Raw genomic sequence first — 25,783 nt, 5'->3', positions numbered from 1 at the left:
TGACATTCCATCTTCCATATCCTAATTTGGAATAGTTGGTTCCTTGTGTCTGGTCCCTCCTCACTGCTGCCTTTTAGTATACCTCTCTCATTCCAAGCACAGCTCAGGTGCCAGCTAGCTCTTTTCATGATTTCCCTTGGTTTGAGTACCTTTTCCTTCTTGGGCAGCATTCCCATTTACTGATAAGTGCACACATTGTATCTTCATAGAATGTAAGTTCCTTGAGGTCAGGGCCTAATTGTTTTTTGGTCTCTATCCACAATGCCTAACACAGTGCTTGACCCAAACTGGTGCTTATCAACTAAGCAAATATGTATTTAAATGAACTCCACATGAATGGGGGGAAAGGAGAGGGGCTTGGGGAGGGAGGATGATGGCAGACTCTAGTTTGTATGTATCAAGCAGTGTTTATCAGGCGGTAGAGAGGGCTGGTCTGAAGCTGGGGAGAGAGGCTTAGGGATAAAGTGTTTTTAGGGATAAAGTGTTTTATATGAGTCAAATTCATGAAAGCATTAGTTCAAACAATGATTAGGAACCAAGGAAGAAGTAGATAAAGGGAATAAAAGAAAGGATATGTCTACACTTAGTGGGTGGGTGGAGAGGTTCCAATAAAAGAGATTGAGAGGTATGAAGAAAACTGAGCAGGGACTATTTAATGATGCATGACATTGCAATATTTTATGTAACAATATACATTAGAACATAGAGCAGGGGACCTGGAGTCAGAGGAAGCCAAAGGACCTGGGTTCAAATTTGCTTCTGTTCATATATGACCTATGAGACCTTAGGAAGTTATATAACTCCTCTGGGTCTCAGTTACTCATCTCTGAAATGGGTTGGATAGCTGCCCAAGTGCCTTCCAGGTCTAAATCTATGTTCCATGATCTTATGGGTAAAACACAGACAATTCATTCATTCAATGAGCATTTATTAAGCACTTACTACTTGCCATGCCCCATGCAGGGCCTGAGGATACCAAAAGAAAATATTCTTTGTCCTTGAGGAGTTTGAAGGGAGGTGAGCAAACACAAAGCACATGCACATGATATCAGAGGATGGGCACTACCCATTGAAAAGGCCTTGGTAGGAAGTGGCGATAGAGGCCAGGCTGGAGGCAACAAGGATTCTAGCAGATGGATGGGAGGAGTGAGTATTTGCCTGGCAGGGGACAGCCTATGGCAAGGCACAAAGGAGGGAGGTGGGGTATCACATACTAAGGAATAGTAAGCACAACTGTCTGGATAGAAGGGCAAACATGTGTGGGAATGTGATAGGAAAGATCAGTGAAGTAATTGGGAGCCAGATGAAATTCCATTCAATTCATCAAATATTAATTAAACACCTACTGTGTGCCAGGCATTGTGGTATTTGCTGGAGCTACAAAGACAAATAAGCAAAAATCCTTAACTCCAGGCAATTTATATGGTAGGGGAAAAGGAGTATATGCTCATATATATAGGAAATTAGACAGAAAATATTAGCAGAGTAATTTCTTAGGGGGCAGACACTGGCAGGGGTAATGAGGATAGACTTCCTCTAGGAGGGAGTACTTGAATTGATCTTTGACATAAGCAGAGGTGAGGAAGGAGGGCATTCCAGGTATACCCCATAGAAATCCTGGAGACTCCTTATCCCCATTCCCCTCCCACCCTGAAAAGCATCAGCTAGCTGTAAACTTGAAGGATCCTAACCCCAATCCTACTCTTACTGGGAAGTCAGGCTCCTAGAGCAAGACAGCTTTCATTCAGGACTCTACAAGTACCCCCTGTGGGATTCATCATGTCCTTCTCATGGTATTGACCAAAGTCCCCATTCTAGTGTGTTCTCACTGTCATCAATTGCCAGTGTAGTGATGCAGAATGCTTTAAGTAATTAACAGTAATTAGCATTTGCATCACAGATACTTATTGAAGAGATTTAGCATTATTTTCTCTCCTCCACAAAAGAAAAACAAAGACAAAAGAAAAACCTGGGGCATAATCTAGCTCTAAATGCCACCTTGGTCCTTTGGGAGAGTGGGCTCAAAATTAACATTGTTGCTACAGAACATTCATTCCCAACAAAGTTCCCTTCTGAACGTGCCATAGCCGATGCATAAAGTAGCTACCTTACTTTCAGAAGCCAGTTTCTTTGTGTTTATAAGGTGCTGGAATGGGTCAAGAGGGTTTTGGGGGCTTCATTCCCCACTGCTCTCCACTGCCACAAACTTTGGTGTGGATTTCAGTTCCTTGATTGCTTGGCTTCCAAAGCTCACAAAGTAGAAGCCTGGTCTAGTCTGTCTCCAATACTCCTTCACCTAAGACAAGAAAGGATGGATACACCAGGGACAGAAGGGAAAGGAGCATGTGCAGGTTTCTTATCACCTCAGGTGGCTAGAAAGTCAGCCAAGTATGCTTCCCCCACACAGAATCCGACAGCAATTATTGCCTCCTCACTCAAACACAGCTAGGCAGGAAAGAGAACAGGGTCAACCCACGGGGTCATTTTGTGTTCTCTGCAATTCTGACTGAGGAGAAATAGAAAAAGAAAAAGTCTTTCCTCACTACATGGTAAGTGAACCAGAAGCTATCGTAGAATACCTACTCATTTACAGAAACCAATTAGGTCATCCATTGATGTCAATGGATAATAATGAAAGAAGCACATCACTTGTGTGGACTGTTAAAGCATTAGAAAGGTGGCCCCATTGCTGTAGCAAAGACTTGCTCTATGACAAAAACAAATGAGAAAATTGGAAAACAATTTGGTAGAAATTAGGCATAGACTAAAACCTCATAGTACAAGCTAAGTTCCAAGCAAACACATGGCATATAGTAGGTCACATCATAAGCAAATTAGAGGAACAAATAGGAAATTATATTTTGGATCTATGCATAGTGAAGAGTTCAAGAATCCAACAAGGGATAGAACAGTTACTCTGAAGTCAGATGCCCTGGGTTCCAGTGTTTACTATCTGATTACTCACTGTGTTCTAAGCAAGTCACTTGGCCTACCTGAGCCTCAGTGTCCTCATGTTTAAAAGCAATGGGTTGTGCTAGCTGGCCTTTAAGGACCCTTCCAGCTCTAGATTTATTAGCCTATGAGTCTATGGATTAATGATGAGGACCATGGATTGCTTTCCCTCTTAAAAGTGAATTCTACTGATTTTTTAATGTCAATTCCATTTACCAGTGTATCCCTTTCCACACTCCAAATGGAAATCTCAGAGCAATCTCTTATAACAAAGAAGAAAAAGAAGAAAAAATATTTCAGTAAAAATGAACTGTGTCTAAAAGTCTGCCATTAGATGCCATGTTCCATACCCATACTCCCTCACTTCTGCAAAGATGTTGGGGAGGGGAGGGCCTTCTCATATCTCTCTGTGGGACATGAGATCTCTGCAGCAAACTTGAAATGCCCTGGAAATCCCCCTTTTCAATGTCCAAGAGGGGAAAGAGTGAAAACAAAATTGTTCTTCTCTCCTAGTCATCAGGCCTTTCAATTTTGCATATAAATACCACCAACCGACCAGTCTATAGATGTTGAATAAGTCCCCACTATATGCCAGGCTCTGTGCTGAGGATGCAAATACAAAAGCTGACACATGAAATATTAGACTCCAAAGGATCTGTTATTTGAGAAAAGCAAAGATAACAATCCTTCCTGCTTTGGACTTGAGCCTCTTTTCTTTTTACATCCTGTAATTACAAATGACAGTTATGAGTGGACAGCTGGTTCAGCTCTTCTCTGGGTCGCAGATGGTCTTTATTCTCCCCCTCCAGCACAATTTTTACCTCTTTTGGAATCACTCTAGATATAAAACTTGTGAGTTTGGTGATCAGAAATGAAAGGTAATGTTTATGTTAAGGCAGATCATGAATAGTTGAAGGCCTGGACTTTATGGGGCTATGGATGGAATTCACAACATTATGGTGGCCATTAAAATAAGGTTGGAAAGAATTTGGATCTTGTCACTGTCTATTTCCCATGTCCCATGTGTTCTCTTCAGTAACTAACCATAGCAAGACCCTGACTATGGCCTATTACAGACCCATTTGGCTTCATTCCTTCCTTCTAACTTCAAATCCTGGAAAGCAGAGTTTCTGGAAATAATGGGTGGGCTAGGGTAAGAATTAAGGTGATCTTGGCTGCTGTGAGAAGTCCCCAGAAAGACAGCTTGCTGATAAATCAGTGAAGCCATTGAGGAGAAAATAAATTCATAGAGTCATTTCATCAGGCAGAAAGTACACGCTGACATTTCATGCAAGGAGTGTGAGAGGTTCAAAACCAACCCCAAAGGGTCTGTGTTTCGAGTATTTTATCTTTATTAACCATTAGTGAGCCTCAGCTATCTTCCTGTCTTTTTTTGACAAGTGGTTGTGAGAAAGACCCCAAATTTAAAAGCATCACAGGGAAATAGAACCACAGGATCCCAGAATTCTGAGCTAGAAAGGACATTAGAGATCATAGAATCCACCCCCCTCATTTAATTGACGAGTGATCTGAGACAAGACAAGTGAAGTGACTCGCCCCGGGTCACAATTTCACTTTCATTCCAGTATTGCACTAACTGGGACTCCATTTCTTCAAATGTCAAGTTGGGGAGGGGGAGGCAGTTTGATTTAAAGATCTCTGAAATCATCCTAATGATCTCTCTAAAATCACTGCCACCTCTGGTCATGAGTCTCTGACTAACCATCGTCTCTTCCTCCTAGTATGACAAGGCTCATTGGCACCAGTAATGGATTTACAATTATTTTAGTAGGGACATAATAGACCTTCCAGATAAAATCTGATCAATGTTCATTTTCAGGGAAATGGTCCAACACAGCATTAATTTGAATTGCATCCTCCATCTGAGGACAAGTATAATGAAGAAAAATTGAAAGACTGATTTCTATATTGATTTTCTCTTCTTTAAAGCAATTGCTAGCAATAAGCAAGCATTACTAGAAGGCTTGTGCCAAGACATCATTGACTTTGCCTTATGGTGGCGTATCCCAGCTAATTGCAAGAAATAGACCAACATCCATGGTTGGGCACTTTGAGCTCTGACCTATTGCCTATGGATTCTCCTTCGTTTTGCAAGGGGAGCTAAGTGAAATAGATGTTAACCCTCAAGAGAAGGACTCCCTCAGTTAATGAGTAAGAACTGGATCCCCAAAAAGAGTGTGAGAGAAAGGGGGGAGAAAGAAAGCAGTGCCGCCCGTGTTGGGGGATGGGAAGACCACAGATGCAAAGCCGCAAAGGAGCCTTCTAGTCGAGGAGGCTTGATGGCGCAGTGGATAGAGTGCTGCACCTGGAGTCAGGAAGAATGAGTCAAATCCTGCCTCGGACACTCACTAGCTCTATAACCACGGGTCTGGTGTCAGCTTCCTCACATGTAAAGTGGAGATAATGATGATGATGGCGCCTTCCTCCGGGGGTTGTTGTGAGGATTACATGCGATCATATTTATAAAGTCCTTTGTAAACCTTCAGGTGATATGTGAATGCTATTTATTGTTATCTAGTATGACCCCCTCCTTTTACAGATGTAGCATCAAGCCCAGAGAGATTGCTTGATTTGCCCAAAGTCACACAGCAGAAAGTAGTAGAGCCAGGATTCGAAATCAGGTCTTCTAACTCCAAGTCCAATGCTCTTTGTCACTGCATCAGTAGAAGCAGCACTAGGTTGGGAATGGAAACATGGATTCAATTGCAGACTGGTGACATTCATGTCTTCATTTACATATTCACTAATTTATTCAATAACTTGGCCTCTCTGGGCCTCCCGGTTATCATTCTTCTCTCCCTCCTCAAATTATCAAGGATACACCACTACATATCTATTTATAGAATGCATACTCCAAGTAGAATCTAAGTTCCTTGAAGGTAGCTGACTGTTTTCTTTTTCTTCCTAGAGTTTAGCAGTTCCTTGCCTATGGTAGTCACTCAATAAATGCTTGTTGGATTGGCATTAGGACCAATAGATAAAAGTTACTTGGGGACAGATTTCCAAGTTCCAATGAGAGCTGTCCAAAAATAGATTGGGCTTCTTCATCAGACAAGTGGGTTTGTTCAAGAGTTCCATAATTTAGGCAGGGATTGGACTAGATGGCTTCTGAAGTGTCTTACAATCCTGAACTTAGTTTTTTAATGATTTATCTCATTATACTTTCTACTTATCTTTATAATTTCCATCAAATATGTGAGAGAATTTATTTGTTTATGATCTTTATAACAAATCCAGTTTTTAAAAATAATTTAACTTGGGTATAATTATTCTGCTAGATGAATTCATACTGTCAAACTAAAAAAGGAACTTTTTGAAATTCCTGTCTAAGGAGACTCATCTCCTTTAAAAAGTCACTTAAGACCTCAATGTTGTTTTTGTTTGCATTTGACTTTTCTGATAGAATTTCTGGAGTTCTCATTAAGAATTTCAGAGTTCTCAGGTTTTTCAGCTTTTCCCCCTTCAGATTTTAATAACTCCTAGACTTTATTTTTTTCTTCAAGTAATCCTATTTAAGGATGCATTTATTCCTTACTGTGTGTTGGCTAGCAATGCATTGTAAGGTGATTAAGAGATGATAGTACCATGACAGAAGTCAATGATGCCTAATCTGTAAAGTGGAGATAAGCTGCCTCACAGGAGAATGGACTTGGGAGAGCAGTGGGGGAATAGAATTCTCAAGTATTTGAAGGTTGTTGTGTGGAAGAAGGATGAGCCTTATTCTGCTTGGCCCCAAAGGGAAATACTGGAAATACCAGGTGGAAGTTGAGAAATGATCACTTTGGTTGTAATAATGAAGAAAACCTTTCCAACAGCCAGCACTGTCCAAAGTGGGGATGGGTTGCCCCAGAGGGAGAGGGTGTCACTGTCACCACAGGTCTGTAAGGAAAGACTACTCCTTATCAAGAAAGTTGATGGGAGATCTTGGTTCTGAAATGATTTGGGCTAGATAACCTGGCAGATCCCTTCCCACTTGGAGATGCTTTGATGCATTTAATGAAGGTTCTGTCTCTACATATGGAAGAGCTTATGAATTGGACTAATCAGTCACCCAGCCAGTCTATAAGAATTTATTAAGTGGGTCCTGTTTGGCCTTTAAGGGTACCATGCGTAGTGGTGGGGATACAAAGAAAGATATAGACACATGTGATCCCTGACCCCAAGGAGCTCAGATTCTAGTTGGGCAGGAAAGATACAGTGAACCAGGTGCCTACAAGACACATATGAAATAGATATTAATTCATCACAGATGGAAGGTGTTAGCTTTTGGCCCAAGGCAGGAAAGGCTTCCTGCAGAAGGTGGGATTTCCGCTAAGTCTCAAAAGGAGACAAGGAAACCAACGCTGTAAGGAGGCATAAGGGACAGCTGATAAAAAACACAGAGAAGGATGATGGCTCTCCATATTGAAGAAAAGCAAGGCAGTGTGACACTAATTTCCTTGGGGAGTAGCCAGTGATATGCCTCCTGGCATTGTGTGGAGAGCATTTTTTTTTTCTTTGCTTTTTAGAGAGGGGAAGGTAGGGCAATTGGGGTTAAGTGACTTGCCCAAGATCACAGGCTAGTTTTTTGTGTTAAATGTCTGAGGCCGGATTTGAACTCAGGTCCTCCTGACTCCAGGGCCGGTGCTCTATTCACTGTACCACCTAGCCACCCCAAGGGTGGCAGCATTTTTAAAGCTAGAAGGCTGTAACACTAAAATATCTGGTTAACACCTATAAGACCCCTGTCTTATAAGGACTGGAAAGGGGATTTGATTAGTTTAGGAAACTCCCTGTACCGATTGAGGTGGATACTTTCTCAACAACTTAGAGAACTGGCCTTAAGAGAATTGCCGACACTCAGAGACTGAGCAACTTACTCAGGGTCACACAGCCAGTATGCGCCAAAGGCAGAACCTGGACCCAGGTCTTTATGGCTTCAAGGACAGAAGGAAAAGGAGAGAGAGTTCTCTAATCACTTCTCTAACCATATTGTCTCTGCACATTAATATTCATGAAGAAAAAAATCTTCCTGATATCTCAAAATCAACATGGCTCTGTGTGTTGGGCAGATCTCTCTTACCAACCATGTCACTAAACTGAAATGTGAGTTCCAGGCATACATCGGTTCAACTTGTCTATGAGGCACACAACCCTTCTCCCTCCCAGAGCTTTTGTGTTGGGGAGTCAGTCAATGGGGATTGGGATAAAAGCCCTAGAGTGAGGCCATCAGACCATCACCCTTCAGGATCACATTTTCAACAACACATGAATTTGACAGTAGCTCCATAATGGAATTGGGCTGTATTTGAATGTACAGTCTATGCTTCTCTGCTTTTGATTCCATTTTAGACCCCATGCACTGGTTCTCTGGGCTGTGATGAAGCAGCCTGTGAAACCTGCCCAGAATTTTGAAATTGGCAATGACTTTTCTTTTGCTTCTGAAAGGTCATAGGTTTCAACATGAAGAAATTCCCAGATGCTTCCAACTGAATTAAAAAAAAAAAACATTCACAACCAAATCCCCAAATGAACACTTCATGGTTCTCAGAAGGCTGGGAATTTATTTATTTATTTTGACACAGTGTTTCAGAATTTCATCCTGAGCTGTTTGACTATAAAAAGTTAAGTGCTATGTTTAGACATTTGTTATTCCTTCCCTTCTAGTTGTGTCATTGATGTAGATGGTAAATAGTAACAAGAAAAAGTTATAAAAAGCAATCCCCTACACCACATTTCTTAGTCATGTTTTCATAGCACACATAAGCTAACAAGCACGGAAAGGTCATTCCAGTAACTCCAGAATTAAAAGTATTTGTAGCCATTGAGAGGCATCATGGCATAGTCGGTGGAGAGCAGGCCTTGGAGTCTGGAAGCTGTAGATTCAAGTCCTGCCTTTTATATATACTAACTATGTGACCCTAGGCAAGTCACTTAACCTCTTAGGTCCTAGCAGCTCCCCAACACTCTAAGTCAAGGCCAAGTTATACATTTACAGGAGTGGGGAGGATTTCCATACCCAGGAGTTCTCCACACCAAGAAGATCCTATATCTGAATAATCTGATAGGCCTGGTTTCTGGACAACCTGGGTTCAAATCCTTTGTCTAACACGTACTAGCTATATGACTCTGGGTGAGTTGCTCTGACCCTATCTAAACTTCTGTGCCCATACCTATAAAATGAAGTGAGAACCTTATAGGACTTACCTCATAGGACTGCCAGGAGACTCACAAAGTACTTTTCAACTTGAAAGCTGTATGGCCTGGCACACTGGAAGGAATAGCCTGAGATAGCGGAATGAGAAATGGATTTGGCCAAGGATCAAATCTGACTTCCACTACTTACCTACCAGCTTTGTGACATTGGGCAAGTCAAATAACCTCTTAGTTTTCTCACCTACAAGATGAGGGAGGCTGGCATCTAGCTCCAAATCAATAACCCCATATAAAGGGCAGTTATCATAAGCATCAGCCAAAAGAGCAGCCAGTGTGCCATGGTAGGAGCTAGCAAGGGTCTGGGACACAGCGAGGAGATTGGAATTGCCAGGACTTTGGCTCTACCGTTTGCTAGCTTTGTGACCTGAAATGAGTTACTTCAACCCTGGTCAGTTGCTTCACGTGTAAATTAAATGACGTCTGCTGCCCTTTGCAGCTCTAGAACTAAAGCCGTGGTGAGCCTCGGTCCTTAATTCACTTGGAGAAACTGGCTTCCTGCCCACAATGAGGATGGCCACTGTTGTTTTTCATCAAGCATTACATTTATCTCATTAGGCTTATCCACAAGAGAAAAACACAAATTCAATTGGAGAATGAAGCAATATAGAATTAGATTCCTCTCGTCTGTAACTCGGCCCATCAAAACCAGAAAGCGTGGCCTTGACCAGAGGATCCTAGAATGTGAGAGTGCAAAGAAAGAACTTCAGGACCATAGAGCCTGATCCCCTCATCGTACAGATGAGGAAATTGAAAGAGGAATAAGGAAGGGACTCAACCAAGGACATACTGTGACAAAGTCCTCCATCTCCCAACACGAAGTGTTCATTCTTCAACAGCCTCTTCTGGTGAGGCAATTTGGGGACCTTTCATCCAGGCTCTTGGTTCAAAAAGGAAATGTCAGCCAACAATCACTTATTAAGCTCCTACTACATGCCAGGTCCTATGCAAAGCATTTGGATTGCAATGATTAAAATGAAATGGTCCCTGACCTCATGGAGCTTACAGGCTAATGGAGGAGACAACATGAGATGACTCTGTATAAACAAGCTCTATGCAGGGTAAATTGGAGATGATCTCAGAAGAAAGGTTCCAAGATTAAGGAAGACTGGGAAAGGTTTCTTGAAGAAGGTACAACTTTAGTTGAAACTTAGAGGAAAGCAGGAGACAGAGATGAGGAGGAAGAGACATGAGTGAAAATGCTGGGAATAGGGAGATGGAGAGTTTTGTGTGAGGGACAGCAAGGAGGCCAGTGTCATGAGATCACAGATGCATGATGGGTGTTAGCAGGTGTTAGAAGACAGGAGAGGGAGGGAGGGACCAGCCTATGAAGAGTTTAAAAAAACACAAAGACAAAATGTTATATTTAATCCTGAGGGTCATAGGGAGCCACCAGAGTTTATTGAATAGGGGAGTGATGGGTCAGGCCTATACGTTAGGAAGATCATTTGGGTATCTTTGTCGAATATGGATTAAATTGGGGAGTCATAAGGCAGGGAGACTTACAGTAGTGTTTCCCTTTAGTTCAAGTGTGAGGTGATGAGGGGCTTTAAGAGATTGATGACTATGTCAAACAGTATCTCCAAGAGATGTCAATAAGGTAGAAATGATAAGACTTGACAACTTGTTCTATATGGAGAGCGAGAGAGAATGAGGGGTAGAAGATGCTGCCTGCGTTTTGGGCCTGGGTGATGGGGAGAATGGTGACTCTTGGACATGAATAGGGAATTTCAGAAGATGGGAAGTGTTGGGGGGTGTGATAGTAATGGCGGTGAAAGACAGTCCTTTTGTTGAAGAAGTCCTGGAACCTGGCTGTTCGCTAAGAAGCCCTGAGACTGTCCTGCAGACAGAGAGTAAATACTGTCCACTGGTGAGGGACAGTGCTGTTGTTGCAGGGGTCTGGAGACTGTCCTGCAGACAGAATGAATACTGTCCACTGGTGAAGGACAGTGCTGTTGTTGCAGGGGTCTGGGAGCCTTTCTGTTGGTTCGGAAGCCCTGAAGAAGGATTTTCTTGTTGTATGTTTACAGAAATCCTGGGAGAGGGCTTTGCTAATGTGTTCAGGGGTTCTAGGACTGTTCTACAGACAGAGGATAAATTCATGAAGGGACTGGCAATGTATCTTATGGCCTTGCTAAGCCTTGTCTCCCCAGGAACTAAGATTGCTGAGAACTTGCCTCTTGTCAAGATGAAGAAAAGACCTCCATTTGGGTATTAAGTGCTGTGCTTAAACTTGATGTAACTCTGGGGTAGATTCAATTGTGATCCAGGGGTGGGGAACTTTTGACCTTATTGTGCTCTGTGATTGACAAATGAAGGTACTTTACCTATGTTTGGAAACTAATCTCCATTTGAGAAGAGGGGTTTTGTGGTGGACCAAATGAAGGTATAGCCTAGGGGTGGAGAAGTATTTAGAACAGGGACTTTGTAATTGATTGAATGATTGGAAGGTCCTGGGGTGGGGTAGTCCTTGGAGATTATTTAATCACATTTAGTAAATGCTGTAATTTGGAATGATGTCATGTTTTGATCTTCTCTGTTCTTGGTTTGTCACTGAATAAAATAGAGAGCACCTATGCTGGTATTCTGAACCTTGGGAATTTGCCTTTCTTTTGGCATTATATTACAGGGGGGAAGAGAAAGATAATGATTTCTGTTTTAGACATGTTGAGTTTAAGATATTTCTGGGAAGTTAAGGTCTAGATGTCAAAAGGCAATTGGAAGTGAGAGTAGAGGTTGGGAGAAAAGTTAGGGTTGTTCAAGGAGATCTGAGAATCATATTCATAGAGATGATCATTGAGACCTTGGGAACTGATGAGATCACCAAATGGAATAGTGTAGAGGGGGTAGACAAGGAAGTCTAGGACAGAGGCTTGGGGGACACGCATAGTTAGTGGGCATGGCCGAAGATCCAGCCAAGGAGACAGAGTAGGAGTGCCCAGACAGAGAATAGGAAAACCAGGAGAGTTCAGTGTCATGAAAACCTAGAGAGAAGAGAGTATCAAGGAGAAAAGGGGATCGACCGTATCCAAGACTGCAGAGAGGTCAAGTAGAATGAGAACCGAGAAAGGCTATTGGATTTAGCATCCATGAAGTCTGGTAACTTTGGAGAGAGTATTTTCAATTACGTCATGAGGTCAAGGGCAGCTAGTTACACATTATATGGCACTGGACCTAGAGTCAAGCAATCCTGAATTCAAATCTGACCTCAAGTAGCAGTGTGACCTTGACTAATCACTTAACCATAACCTGCTTCAGTTTCCTCAGCTACAAAATGGGGATAATAATAGCACCCACCTTCTTGTGAGATAATGAGATAATCTTTGTGACATGCTTAGTACAATGCCTGACACACAGTAGGCTAATAAACCATAATTAATGAACACTTTTGTGTTTCCTTCTTTCTTTACTGCAAAGTTATAAGAGTGAGAGGAAAGGAAGATCAAAGATTCTACGCCTTGAGAATTTGATAACTAGAAATCTTGGGAACGCTAACTAACAAACTGGTCTTTTGATTGCTTTGAAAGCATAGGATAACTCCTAACTAGTCTCCCACAAGTGAATCTTTTAGCCTTAACTCACGAGTCCTAATCCCTTCCTGAAAGCTCTCAAAGGATAGTACCTCGGAATGCATGGCGGGCACAGCCACAGAGCCTGCTGACTCGTCCGATGACTTGAAAAGTGGAAGCCAAGTAGCATGCTCTTTTTGAGGTGGATGACTGAATCATGTTTCATGCTGATTGATCCGTCCCACCTCAGGTCATTCCTTCTGACTCATCCTGAGTCATTGTCACCAGCCATTCACTATGCTTATCTTCCAGAGCCAAATTCCATAGGAGGAGCTGACGCACACTGGGCCTGACAGACTCCTGAGACAGAAATGCTGTGGCTGATTGGGTCTGGCTTGTGCTCCAAAAGGGGATTATCTGATGTTCTATGAAATTATGGACCTAAGGTCAGGAGTCAACAGACGAGGGAGAGGGATTGGGCGCCTGAGGTCAGGGAAAGTTGGAACCAGTAAGACAAAACAGTTGAAACTCTGCCAGGTTATAAGCAACTGCTGGGATATGTCCACACATAGTCAAGATTGCTCTGGCCCCTCATGAAGGTGTCCTTGCTGCCTGAGCTGGGGCCCTGAATCATACTTACGATTTGGCTCCATTTTCCAGTGAGAAGATATGGTGGGCTTTTTGTGAAATCACCGGGATTAGAGATCTACTTGGCTTTTTAGAGCTCATCTAGTCCCCAAGACACACTGATTTAGAGCTGGAGGACCTTGGACCATCTAGTCCAACATCTTCATTTTACAGTTAAGCAAGTCATCTCAGAGTGGCTAATGATTTCCCCGAGATCATGATGGTAGTTAATGAAGGAGGTAGGATTTGAACTTCCAAATCCCCCATCTTTTCCCCTGCACCATTCTTGATCCCTTAGCCAAAGGCCTTGTTTTATGGATGTGGAAACTGAGTCCTCGAGGCCTCAAGGTGGTAAAGCACCACACTCCATGTTGTGAGCTATTCAAGGGCAGGGATTTACCTTTTAAAAATTCTCAGTGCTTAACAGGGCCTGGCACACAGTAGGCACTTAAAACATATTTATTGACTGACTAATTGGCTTGAGTAACAAGCAGTACTTCGGATTTGGGCCCAGCTGGTCTGACCCTGAAGTCTGGCTCTCTTTTCAGTACGAAACACTAAGAAATAACGTGTGATGTGAGATGACCCTCCTTGGGAGCAAGGACTTTTGTTTTGTCTTGTTTGTGTATCCCCAGGACCTACAACATTCATCGGCAGAGTAGGAAGTCGATAAATACTTGGTGAATGAATGAGGGAGTGACTAGCCTGTGTCATTTCTGAAGCTCCACATCCCACCTCAGCAGCCAAGTCAGGTTCCCAGAGCGAGGCAGCCATCTCTCCTTCACAGTCCCAAGGGGACCCCCGACGAATTGGCACTGATTGTTTATTGCCATGTACTTGAACCTCTGTCTTATTACCCTCTCTCCAAGACTGTGAGTCCAGAATCAATGCAGTCATCTGGCATTGAGGGGCTTTAGAAGGGGTGGTTTCTTTCCTAAGACGGTATAATAATATTGAACAGTTGGTACAAAATATCCTCTCCAAGTGTGCAACTCACTGCTTTCCAACCCTCATAGAGTGCATGCCTCCTCTTTTTTTTTTTGCTTTTTGGTGGGCAATTTCTAGTTAAGTGACTTGCCCAAGATCACATGGCTAGTTTTTGTGTTACGAGTGAGGCCGGATTTGAATTCAGGTCCTCCTGACTCCAGGGCCAGTGCTCTATTCACTTCACCACCTAGCCACCCCTAGCCTCCTCTTTCTAAAGGAGAAAGTGCGATGTTCAGAAAGGTGAGTGGGTTTCCATAAGGTTAAACAGCTAGTTAGTAGAAGAGCTGGAATTATAGTTCGGCAGCTTGAGCTGTCAAACAGGCTTCCATTATATAGTGCTGGGAAGAAAAAGGAAGGAATGTAATAAAACCTCAAGTACAAACTAAATTCATCGAGATCCCCCACTCTCTGTGCTCCTTCTGCCATTGCTTGGGCTACTTCCTGTTCCTTCTACACAACACCTCCACTCCCAAACAGCAGATACAACAACCCAGATGATTCTGAGGGAAATGGAATTTTCATGGACACACAGGATACATGATAAGTCACTGCCCCCAACTTTCTCTTTTTTAACTTTCTGTGATGGAGACTCAGGTTACATTCAGTGTGAGCCAGAGTATCTTGGAACCATGTTGCATGGCATGCTGGTCACTGTTGATGTCCCTGGTCTTCTGGCTGGGAGGATTATTCTCAGAATCCCAAATTTCCGAGTCTGAATGAACTTCAGTGGTCATCAAACCCAAGTCATGTCCATACCCCTAGAAGAATCAGCCCTCTTCACAAGCCCATTAACACATGGTCCTCCTGCCTCTTACTAAAGACCTTCAGGGAGGGGAACAAGCAGCTTCATTTCTGGAGGAAGGGAATGGAATTGGATGATGAAGTATGCAACATTCATCTTCTTTACTATTAGCCCAGCATTTTGAAGGGAAGTCTTACCGCCCCCCCTCCCCACTTGCTTCCAATTCAATTCAATTCAATTAAACTCTACAAGTGTGTAGCAAGCATCTACTAATGCTCATTACTATGCTGGGTTCTAGGAAGTCACAGATAAAGATCAGCTCATTTTTGCCCTCAAGAGTTTACAGTGGATTGAGGTCGGGGTGGGGAATCAACACAAATTCAGATAAATCAGTGCAAGATTATACACTAAGAAACTTCCAGGAGGGTAAAGGGCTGATAAGAAGGTGGATTTTGAAAGGAGCGGATCGTAGTTAGGAGTCCATTGGGGAAGTAGAGAGCATTTTCAGTTCCCAGAAAAATTCAACAAGTGGGTTTTGTGTTTGTGCACACCATGTGGCCTGGATTAGAGAGTGGCTTTAGTACTAAAGAAACTAAGCTGTTTCACAACTATAAAAATCAAGACGGGAGGGGAGGCAGGGGGAAGGGACTGTAATGGTAACTCTCTTTTCTGCAGCCAGTGAAAGGAACCACAGCAGTGCTGATGGATGGGGAGTGATGGGAAAGGGTGTGCCGCGCTGGAAGGAGCATAGGGCTGGGATTAGGAGACTTACAGTCTAGACCTGACTTTGCTACCGTGTAGCTTTGGGCAAATTTCTCTCTTTTCAGGGTCTTGTAAGAGGAGGGAGTTGGTTAGAAGACTGACAACAGCCTTTGGAGAGAATTAGAGCGGGGGTGGGGGGAGGATGGGGGGAGAACGGGATGCAAAATTCCTGTTTTGTTCATACAGAGTAGACAAGGTCCTATCTAAGTCTATTTAAAAAAATTTTTATTAGTGCGACAGTTGAGAAACTTTTAAGTTTGTTGATAAAGTTGCTATTTTACTAGTTCCCATCTCTTCTGGGAATCTGTCCCCTTCTACTTCTCCCTCTCTGTCTCTGCCTCTCTCTCTCCCCTTTCCTTTCCCCCTCCTTGTCTCCTGTTTTCTTCTCCCCTCCCTTTTCCTCTTCTCCTCCCTCCTCCCTCCTTCCTCTCCCTTTCCCTCTTCCCCTTCCGCTCTTCTCTTTCTCTCACTCTCCCTTCTGAAGCTTCTTCCTTTTGAATTATTCTTTCCCCATTGCCTACATACATGCTCAGGTGATTCCTATTTCTTAAAAAAGCAAACAAAACTTTGTATGATCTCTTCTTTCCCTTCAAGATAATATCCTGCATTTCTTGCACCTTTTACTGGAAGGGGTGTGATAACATAGAAAGACCATTGGTACTGTAAACAGATAGTGGGGTTTGAATCCCAGCTCTGACATTTATTTCCTGCATGACTTTGGACAAGTCATTTAACCTCTCTGGCCTCAGCTTCCTCATCTATAAAATGAGGGGGGTAGGGATAGCTAGGTGGCTCAGTGAATAGAGCACTGTCCCTGGAGTCGGGAGGACTGGGGTTCAAATCCAGGCTCAGACACTTAACACTCACTAGCCGTGTGACCTTGGGCAAGTCACTTAACCCCAATTGCCCTGCCCCCTCCAAAAAGCAAAATAATAATAATAAAAAAATAAAATGAGAGGGTAAACCATATCATCTCTTCTAGTGCTAGATCTACAATCTAAGAAAACTTCTTCATTGGCTGCCTTGACTTCCTTACCAGTGACTTCTCAAAAACATGGAATCTCACCTCTGACCACATCATTCTTTGTAAATTTTTTTTTTATATCTTTTTAAGAATATATTACCTCCAGCTCTCCACCAGGGAGCCATACGTTATGCCAGGGAATAAAAAAGAAGAGGAAAACCACAGTTTAGTCGATCTAACATGTCAGTCAAGTCCAATGGCACAGGAAGTATACTACATACCTAGCATCATACCTACATCACATAAGGGCAGCTAGGTGGGGCAGTGGCTAGGGCACCAGGCTTGGAGGCAGGAAGGCAACAGGTGTATGAAGTGGGAAAGTAATTTGCCTCAGTTTCCTTATATAGAAAATGGACTGGAGAGGGGAGAGGATACTAGGAAGATGCTGGAGAAACAGAAAATACCAGACTTTCAAAATTTTCCCTAAAATAAGACAAAATATCATCTCAAAGTTAACTTAGAACTGCATAAATAATGCAAAGTTGGGGTAAAGCAGTTATCATGCTAAGACAACTTGAGAGGACCTCAGGAAAGACTCAACCTCCAGTGGAAGAGGCCTGGCCTGATTGAAGTGCAAACAGCTCCAGGCACACTCCATTGAATCCACAAACAACAAGCACTGGGGGCTTCTCGGGGGAGAGGCAGCCTGGGCTACCGGAACTTTCACCTTATGGACCTGTTGGGGTCAGACAGCTGAAAAAAACAACTTAAATAGCTTCTGCATTAACCAAAGGACTTGGAACATTATATTTCAAAGAACAAAGGAGCTGGATTTGCAACCAAGAATAACTTCTTCAGCAAAGCTGAGTATAATTCTTAATGAAAAGATATAGACATTCAATGAATTGAAATGCTTTCAGTTATTTTTGGAAAAAGATCAGAACTCAATGAGAAGTTGACATAAAAGATCCAGGAGAAAATTAAGGTAAGGAACTGAACAAGGTCAAACTATTTATGTCTTGTATGGAAAATGTTATCTGTATTCTTAGCATGTTATCATCACTTGGGTAGTTTGAAAGAGCACACATAGAAGACTTGGGGTTGAACTAAGTATGATGGAATGATTCTAAAAAGTAAACTTGGATAGGGAGAGGGAAAAATGGGGAAATTATCTCATGCATATAAGGTGTGAATGGAAGAGCTGTTAAAAGTGGAAACAGGTGAGGTGAAAGGTTGGTAGTGCTAGAACCTTATTCTCATTGCAACTGAGTTTTAGAGGAAATACCATAAGCATCCTCCAAAAAAGCAAAATTTAAATTAAAATGAGAGATACACTCAAAGTTAAAATAAAGGATTGGAGTATCATTTATGATGCTTCAGCTGAAGTAAAAGAAAAAAAGCAACAACAGGGGCAGCAATTATGGTCTCAGACAAAGTTAAAATCCAAAGAGACTTAACTGAACAAGATAAACAAGGAAACAACATTATGATAAAAATATCATAGAAAATGAAGCAATGTCAAGACTAAACCTATACGCAGCAAATGCTATAACATCCAAAATGTAAAATAAGGTAAATGAATTATAGGTGAAAATAAATAGCATTACTATAAAAGTGGGGGACTTTAACCTTCTCCTCTCAGAATTAGATAAATCTAACAAAAGATAAATAAATAAGAAAGAAGTTAATAGAATCTTAGATAAGCTAGATACAATAGATGTCTGGAGAGAATTGAATGGGAATTGAAAAGAATACACATTTTTCTCAGTGGTACATGGTATCTTTACCAAAATTGACCATATTCTAGGGCATAAAACCTCATAATGACATAATGCAGAAAAGTAGAAATATAAAGTGCACCATTTTATGATCACAATGCAATGAAAAATTATATTCAGTAAGACACTGTGGAGCACAGATTAAAAGCTAATTTAGAGTTAGTCTTTAACTGAATGAGTGGGTTAAAGAACAAATCTTAGAAACAACAATTTCATTAAAGAGAATAAAATAATATGACAACATATCAACACCCATGAGATACTGCAAAAGCAGTAATCAGAGGAAAATCTATATATCTAAAGGCTTATATCAATAAAATGGAGAAAGAGCAGATCAATGAATTGGATATGCAATTTTAAAAAAAAACTAGTAAAAGAACAAATTAAAAATCCACATTTAAATACCAAATTGGATATTTTAAAAATTAAAGGCAAGATTAGTAAAATTATGTGTAGGAAAATCATTGAAATGACAAATAAAATTAAGAGTTGATTTTATGGGAAAAAAAAAAAAACAATAAAATAGACCATTGGTTAATTTACTCCTGACCTTATTGAGAAGGTTTCTGGCTTATCTTCATTATAGATAGTGCTTACTGTTGGTTTTAGGTAGATGCTTCTTATTGTTTTAAGGAAAACTCCATTTATGCCCATGCTTTCAAACACTTTTAATAGAAATGAGTATTGTATTTTACCAATGGCTTTTTCTGAATCTATTGATATCATATAATTTTTGTAACTTTTGTTATTAACATAATTATGTTAATAGTTTCCCTTATGTTAAAACATCCCTGCATTTGTTGTAAAAAGAGAAAATGAAATCACTACTATTAAAAATGAAAAGGATAAATATGCCACTAATAAAGATGAAATCAAAGCAACTATGAGTTATTTAGCCCACTTATATGCCAATACATTTAAAAATTTAAGTGCCATGGAAGAATATTTACAAAAATATAAATTACCTAGATGAACAAAAGAGAAATCTCTAAATAATGGTATTTTGTAAAATGAAATTGAACAGACCACAAATGATCTTCCTAAGAAAAGTGTACCAGGACCAGATGAATTTACAAGTGAATTCTACCAAATGGTTAAAGATCAACTACTTCCAATATTAAATAAATTATTTGGAATAAAAGTCCTACCAACCCCCATTTATGAAACAAATATGGTACCGATACCTAAACCAGGAAGAGCAAAAACAGAGAAAGAAAATTATAGACCAATTTCATTAATGAATATGGATACTAAAATCTTAAATAAAATTCTATACTACAACAGTATATTATAGAGATTATACATTGAGACCAAGTGGGATTTATACAAAGAATGCACGGATGGTTTAGCATAAGGAAAACTATGAAAATACTTAATTATGTTAATAACAAAAGTAACAAAAATCATATGATATCAATAGATGCAGAAAAAGCTTTTGATAAAATGTAGTACTCATTTTTACTTAAAAGACTTGAAAACATAGGCATCTATCTAAAACCATGAGAAAGCACTTATCTGTCATGGGTGTTAGCTAGAAGAACTTTCCAGAAAAATCAGGAGTGAAACAAGGATGTCCACTGTCACCAGTATTAGTCAATATTGTATTAGAAATGCTAGCAATAATAATAAGAGAAGAAAGAGAAATGGAAAGAATCAGAATGGGCAACAAGGTAATAAAACTTTTTTTTTTTTACAGATAATATACTTGGAAATCCTAAAAACTTGGAAATCCTAAATCAGCTAAAAAGTTAGTGGAAACAATACTTTTAGCAAAGTAGGATATAAAATAAACCCATAAAAATAATCAACATTTCTATATTTCACCAACAAAACTGCAAAAAGAGGTAATAAGAGATATTCCATTGAAAAATAACTGTAGGTAGTATATAAAACACCTGGGAGTATACACACCAAAATAAACTCAGCAACTATATGACATAATTATAAAACACTTTTTATGAAAATAAAATCAGATTTAAAGAATTAGAAGGATATTAATTGTTCATGGGTAGGCAGAGCCAATATAATACATAAATAATATATAAATGACAATTATAACTAAACTAATCTATTTATTCAGTTCTATCTCAATTAAATTACAAAAAAATTATTGAGCTAGAAAAAATAAGAGCAAAATTCATTTGGAAGAAGAAAAGGTCAAGAATATCTAAGGAATTAATGAAAAAAAATGAAGGAAGGAGGTTTAAAAGTACCAGATTTCAAACTATATTATAATATAATTTATATTTGATATATTTGATAACAAAAATTACCCAAACTCTCAGATACTGGCTAAGAAACAGAAAGGTAGAGCAGTGGAACAGAATAGACTTACAGCACACAGTAGCAAAAATTTTTAGTAACCTTGTGTTTGACAAATGTAAAAATTTAAGTTTTGGTAGTAAGAATTCATTATTTATAAAAATAAAAAGTTTTTAAGAAGTTGGAAAGCACTTTGGGAGAAATTGGACATGGAGTAATATCTTACACTATTTGCTAAGATGAGATAAAAAATGAATACATGACCTACATATAAATGGAGATATTAAAAGAATATTAGGAGACCATGGAACATATTACCCATTAAGCTTGTGGATAGGAGAACAATTTACGAATAAACAAGGGATAGGAAACATTGTGAGGTATAAAATGGATAATTTCAATTACATTAAATTAAAAAGGTTTTATACAATAAAACCAATGTAGCCAAGATTAGAAAGAAAGCAAAAAAAAAAATGGGGAAAAATTTTACAGACAGTTTCTCAGGTAAAAGTCTCATTTCTCAAATATTTAAGGAACTTTGTCAAATCTATAAGAAAATGAATCATTCCTCAATTGATAAATGGTCAAAGGATATGAACAGGCAGTTTTTCAGTGAAGAAATACACTTTATGTAATCATACAAAAATGCACTGATTAGAGAAATGCAAACTAAAACAACTTTGAGACATCATTTTATACCTATCAGAACGACTAAAATGATAGAAAGGGAAAGCATCAAATGGAGGGGATAGGGAAAAATTAGGATATTAATTCACTGTTGGTGGAACTGTGAATTGATGCAACCATTTTGGAGAGCAATATGGAATGATGCTCAAAGAGTTATCAAACTGTGTATGCCCACTGACCCAGCAATACCATTATTAGGTTTATTTCCCAAGATGATTAGGGAAAAAAGAAAAGAACTTACATGTTTTAAAACGTTTATAGCAGCTCTCTTTGTGTTAGCAAGGAACTGGAAATGGCAGGGATGTCTGTCAGTTGGGGAATGGCTAGACAAGCTGTGGTAAGTGACTGTGATGGAATACTACTCTGCTATAAGAAATGATGAGCAGGTTGGTCTTATTTAAAAACAACAACATGGAAATACTTGCAGGAAATAATGAAGAGTAAAATGAATAGAAGCACAAGAATGTTGTACACAATAAGTACAACATTTTTCTAAAAACAACTTTGATCAACTAAGTCATTCTGAGTATTATAAATACTCAAATCAGCCACAAATGACCCATGAAGGAAGATGCTATCCACATCTAGAGAAAAGAACTATTGAACTGAAGTATGTATAGTGTGGTTTTACATATATAGTGGAATGGGGAGAGAGAGAGAAAAAAAATTGCACAGCAGAGAACAGAAGAAAACATAAGGAAGAACAGAAAGGCAAGATAGTTTTGAAAATGATGTGCAGTGTTATAGAGATTTTTTAAAAAGTAAACAGTGTGAAATGGAAATTCAAGGTTTTTTATTGAATCCTATTCTTATGCTATGCTGTATACATGAAAGTATTTTTTTTCATCTTTCTATTTAAGTTAAAAATGAATAAACAAAGTTACATATGAGCTGGAGAAGGAAATGGCAAATCACTCCAGTGTCTTTGCCAAGAAAACTCCAAATGGGGTCACGAAGAGTCGAATACAGCTGAAACAACTGAACAAAAAACATCTCTAGGCTCCAGACTCCGCAAAGAAGGGAGAAAGATACACTTTTTGTAGCTTTTGTTTGTGTCCAAGCTCTCTAAGTAGAATTACAAGTCTTTGCTATTCTTTCCATTGATATTGTAGTCATTGACTATATTGTTTCTGTTTCTGCTTAATTCATTTTTTATTAATTCTTAAGATTCTTCCCATGCCTCCTTGCAGTCTTCATATTCCTTTTTCTTATAGACCAGTAATTGTCCTTAATTTTTATGTCCACAGTTTGTTTAACTATACCCCGATCAATGGATATTAATGTTGTTTCCAGTTCTTTGGTACCACAAAAAGTACTGCTCTGTGTGCATGTGTGTGGTCACAGACATGCACTCCCTTTCTATCCATGATTTCCTCAGGCATATGTCTCACAGTAGAATCTCTGCTGAACCCATTGTTCTACTGAAAGACACTACTTTTTCCAAGATTACCAGTGCTATATCATGTATCTGCTAAAGCAGATAGTCTTTTCTCAGTCTTCATTCTTATTGACACCTCTGTAGCTTTTGATACAGCTAAGCATGCTTTCCCTTGAATACCCCACCACCCCTTAATTTCTGTACCTTCTAACTGTCTCCCTTTCTGTCTGACAATTCCTCAGTCTCATTTACTGGCTCTCCATCTGCTTCCTGCCCCCTAGCATAAATGTTCCTCAAGGATCTGTCCTGGAGCGTCTTACCTTCACTTGTTATATTCGCATCTTTGGCTAAATTGTCATCCTCTCCTCAGGCTTTTAATTATTCATCTCTGTGTAGACAACTTACAGATCTATTTGCCCATCTTTAATCTCCTTAAACTGCAATCCCAAATTATCAGCTATTAGTTAGACATCTCCATGTGAATAGCCCGTAATTGTCTTAACACCAATATATCCACAATGGAACTCATTATCTTCTCCCCTCAACCTGACCCTCTTCCTTTGCTGTTTGATTTTATACCATCCTCCCAGCCTTCCAGGTTTACAACCTCAAAGTCATTCTTGACTGTTTCCTTTCCTTCACCCTCTCACCAACGAGCTGTCCAATCTTGTCTATTTTTCCTTCCATGTCTCTCCCATTTATTCCACTCACACAACCACCACCCTAGGCGAGGCCTTCATTACTCCCGGCCTAGACTATAGTTTCCTGCTTGCTTCCCTTGGTTTCTCTGTTCTCTTCCCTTTGCAACTCATCCTAAGCCCAACTGCCAAGATTATCTTCCTAAGGTACAGGTCTGACAATGATACTCTTCTGATTTTAAAAACAAAACCAACCCCCAAATTTCAGTGGTTCTCCATTGCTTTTAGAACAAAATCTAAGTTGCCATTTAAGGTCTCTGTACTCTGGCACCAACATACCTTGCTAGCCATATTTCCTGTTATTTCCTATATTGAATTCCAAAACAACTAGATGTTCTTCAAACGACACTGTCTCCTTCTTCCATGCATTCCCATAAACCATCCCCCATGTCTGAAATGCTTTCCCCCCTCATCTCTGTCTTTCAGATCCTTGCCTGTTATGTGAGGATTTGGGTGCACCTTTTCATGAAAAGTCCTAGCCTAACACCTCATTGTGGCATGGAGGTGACTTTTTTGATGTTTACAGCTATGCTAAAGGGCCATATGTCCTTGCAGATACTACCAAACTAGATAATCTTCAGTGTGGGCCCACAATAGACTCTGGGATTGCTGTCCAATGACAGACTTGGCTGAGTTTGGTGTCTTATTGGCAGAAGGTTGGCCACTTGATGAATTGTTTGACCAAAGTATCTCTTGAAGAAATTCTAAGCTACTTAGGCTTGATTCTTAAGGTACAAAGGCTTATGGTATATACTGGTTGAGGAAATACCTACATTAAATAAATTAGAAATTGAAGGGGAAGTATGTCAAAGAGGACAGAATGGCAGACTTGGAGTCAGGAAGCCTGGCACTGAGATCCCACCCTCTGATGTTTTCAAGATGTATATCCTGTAATCTTTCTGAGCCTCAGTATTCTTATCTGTAAAATAAGACAGTTAGAACTGATGCCTCTCCACTCAAAATCTATGAGCCTCTCACAGAATCTCAGAATTTTAAAGATGACAGAGAATTCTGTGGCAGTGGGGTCCAACCCCCACGCTTTACAACATCCCCCTTACATGCTCATCCTACCTTCTCTTGAAAATCTCCAAATAGGGTGAGCCCTGACCTCAGAGGCATCTCATTCCGCCTCTGGTTATGTTGGCAGGCTTTTCTGACACCAAACCTTCATTTGCTTCTTTGCGTCTTCCACTTAGCGCTCTAAGTTTTGTCATCCAAGGCCAATCAGAAAGAAACCTTTAACCCCTCTTCTACAAGGCAAGTATTTGAGTACTGCTGTTGTGCCTGGGGATGACTGGGAAGGGATCTTTTGGGGGATATTCTCAATTCATAGAGGCGATAGAATGTATGGTCAAGGCCTGGTCCCAAGGAAAAGCTATAGGAGCCAGTTAACTGTGTACACAGGTTGGAATTAATGATGGCTTCCTTCTCGTGCTGTCCCATGAAGCTACAGCTAGGGTTGGGACGAATTCCTGGAGTGTGTGCACCTATGGCCTTCCTGACATGGGTAGAATAGGAGTGAGCAGGACAGATCTGCCCCTAACCACAAGGGTGCCTCAGTACAAGATGAGTTAGGAAATGCGGCATTACTACAAAAAGGCAACTCTCTGAAGAGTCAGACAGACAGCCAGTCAGATGGCTGACACTTCTTGCAGGCTGTGTCCTATTCCTGTACTGAGCTTTGAACTTGAAATCTTCGCTCTTGTGCCAGACTTCCATCTTAATTTCAGTCTATTGGAACTGGTACTCAAAAGAAACTCAGAGAAAGCCTTTGGCTCAGATTGACTTGGATCCTGATTTTGGCTTTATCCTTTCTCCAGAAGAAGTTTTCCCCTTTTGCTCCTTTTCAGCCAGACTGATAACTGCCTCAATCATCAGGAATATGGCAACGTCTAAAGTCCCCTTTGTTTGGAAAGGACCTTGACAAATTGAATATGTTCAGAGGAGGGCAGCCAGAGAGGGACCAGATACCATGCCATATAAGGCTATTTCAAGAATTGTAAATGTTTAGCCTAGAGAAGAAAAGAGTGAGGTGGCATGATCAGTAGCCAATCCACACTTATTAAGCACCTACTATGTGCCTTGCACTGTGCCAGGCATTTCATTGCTGTCTTCAAGTATTTAAATGGAAATCAGGTGGCTGAGGGACCACACTTGCCCTGCTTTACCCCAGAGGGAAGAACTAGGATCCCTAAGAATCATGACTGTCTGCAAGGAGAAAGGG

This window comes from Petaurus breviceps, unplaced genomic scaffold (genome assembly GCF_028583685.1).
Source record: "Petaurus breviceps papuanus isolate PSGF00001 unplaced genomic scaffold, PetGlider_PUasm1.0 207, whole genome shotgun sequence".
NCBI lineage: Eukaryota > Metazoa > Chordata > Mammalia > Diprotodontia > Petauridae > Petaurus > Petaurus breviceps.
The sequence above is the reverse complement of the archived record's forward strand: the minus strand, read 5'-3'. Positions refer to the sequence as shown.